This window comes from Cebus imitator, unplaced genomic scaffold (genome assembly GCF_001604975.1).
Source record: "Cebus imitator isolate Cc_AM_T3 unplaced genomic scaffold, Cebus_imitator-1.0 Scaffold672, whole genome shotgun sequence".
Classification (NCBI taxonomy): Eukaryota; Metazoa; Chordata; class Mammalia; order Primates; family Cebidae; genus Cebus; species Cebus imitator.
In genome coordinates, this window is record NW_016107987.1 from 314,538 (window position 1) to 316,928 (window position 2,391).

The 2,391-nt window shown below is 52.2% G+C and overlaps 1 protein-coding gene across 1 annotated transcript in view; it reads right to left on the bottom strand.

The window, feature by feature from the left end:
- SHOX (short stature homeobox) overlaps positions 1-2,391 on the bottom strand; it is a 12,774-nt gene that overhangs the window by 3,443 nt on the left and 6,940 nt on the right. The gene's annotated exons all lie outside the window — the stretch shown is intronic.

Sequence of the window (2,391 nt, forward strand, 5' to 3'; positions counted from 1 at the left end):
TTTTCTATTTTTCGAGGAGACGGGATTTCTCCACGTTGCCCAGGCTGGTCTTGAACTCCTGACCTCAGGTGATCCGCCCGCCACGGCCTCCCAAAGTCCTGGGATGAGCTTGGCCTAGAACTGGACATGGCTAAACCCTCTCTGCCCCACGGAAGTCAGACTTGTGAGTCCACACTGATGAATTTAAAATGAAAAAGTGCCTTCCGAGACAGTGGACATGCACTCTGCAACTTCGCAGTGTTCTGTGTGGGCACCCCGAACCCCAACATACGCCTGGAGACCCGGAGGGAGACCCTGACTTTCCACCTTCATACTTTACCCACGTAGGGGGTGAGCACATGGCCTAAGACCTCCCGAACCCAGAAAATGCCTTTCCCTTCCCCGTGGCCTCCTCGGAAGCCCTGGGCAGCTGCAGGGGCTCCATTAATATTATGTGACTCATGCACATCCCGGAGAGGGCCCCCGAGGAACAGCTGCGTGGAAGGGGCGTTCTGCTCCTCTTACGCCTTCTGAGTCTTGGGGGAAGCCTTCAGGAAGCGGGGTGCGGCACAACAGGGGACCGTGGGTGCCCCTGGGAAGCAAACCTCAGAAGACCCTGGGAGTTTGGAAACAAAACAGGCTGGTCTTGAACCCAGGACCCAGCGTCCCTCGGACCTTTCGGAATGGGATTTTCGCTTCCTAAGTGCCTCCCGCAGGGACGCAGGGCAGCTGGAAAAGTTTATCCTCTCCCCCAGCAAAGTAAGGCTCCCTATCCCCCCCCCAAAAAAAGGCCCCCAGCCTGGGGCTAACATTTAAATTCACCCATAATTGCCCTGTTTCCAAAGCCCGCCTTGAGATCCCCAAAGCCATGCACCGCGCCCCGCCATGCCCCACGGCCAGCCGGCCACCCAGAAGTCCCTGGAAGGCCATTAAAAAAAAAAAAAAAAAGAAACAGAATCCTCTTGAAATCTGGAAATCCTGCTTCACTCTCCCTTTCACGGAGCGAGGGGGGGAAAAATAAATAATAAATCAGGGCCCGAGTGATTGACGATCAATTCCAATTAGGCCTGAATATGGTAAGTGAAGTGTGTTACACTGTTTTAGACACTTATTTCTTCATTAAACAGCAGTCACGGATTTCTCTCCCCGACGCCGGTAATGCGATTTCGTTTTGATTTCCATTAGAGACAGTAAATAATGACATTTAATTTAGCGCCGCGCCATCCACCCGCAGATATCTGTTGTAATTAAATTACAGCCCGCCCCTCACCGTGGTCTCATAACTTTCCATTATGACGCCGACAGCTGGGCGATATGAGCTTCCCCGGCCTCGCCAAACATAAAAGGTTAATGACCAACAGCTCCGTCTGCGTGGCCAATTTATTTACGGCCCAGTTCCACAGTCAATGGAAACTCCATCGGCCGAGCGTGGGGTACACGGTGTCCGGGGAGAGGTTACCCAAGCCCTCTCGGATACATGGGATGAAAATACCCCTCCTGGACCCCGTCCCCTGCACCCTGACCGCGTCCACGGGGTGACGTCCCTGTTCGGGCTCATTGATTTTTCAGGAGGGCTTGAACCCTGCTGGCCAGCCTGACGGGACGGCGTTCCCTGCGGGCCATCGAGAATGATGACTTTCATTGTGTTCCCATATTTGTTTTTCTTATTATTTACCGGGGTTCAATTTCCCTGGGCCTCCTGGATCGATCGCCTTTGGCCTTCTCTCCCCCCCCCCCGAAGCCTGTTTTATTTTTACGGGGGGTTCTCAGGGTCTCCACACGCACCCCACGGTCACCGGTGTCCTCCCACGCTGCTAAGGTCCTACTCCTTAATAAAGTACGGAAAGAAATAGTGTGGAATTAAATTACAAGTAATTTATTTTTATAGAAAGAGTCCATCAGCGGCCGGGGAACTATGAGAGGTCCCCGGCAGACAGACGCACCAGGACATGACATCCGCGTCATATCCCCGTTAGGGAAACTTTAATTGTGTCATTAATTTATTCGGGGACGTGCCATCCATCTTCTGGGAGAGGGCTGGACGGGGAGGAAAGTCCTTTCTGACACAGCTCCCTTCCCTCCCCGAGGCCCCTTCTGACCAGCGTCCCCCCATCCGGGACACAAGCGTTTTGGGGACCAGCGCTGTCAGGAAGGGCGGCTGGAAGTGTTGATTTAACGCTAAGGATTCTAAGAAAGCCACAGGGGAGCACAGAACGGAGTCAGGGGATCAGGGGCCAAAATATATCTGTTTCAATGAAAGATCTCAAAAGAGAACCTGCAGCAAACTCATCCGCATCCTACATGGAGGGAAACCTGAGTTTGAATGGGTTGACCCCATAATCAACCCCATAGAAATGGAACGAAATCAGGACTTAAAAAAAAAAATTATATATATATATATATATATATATA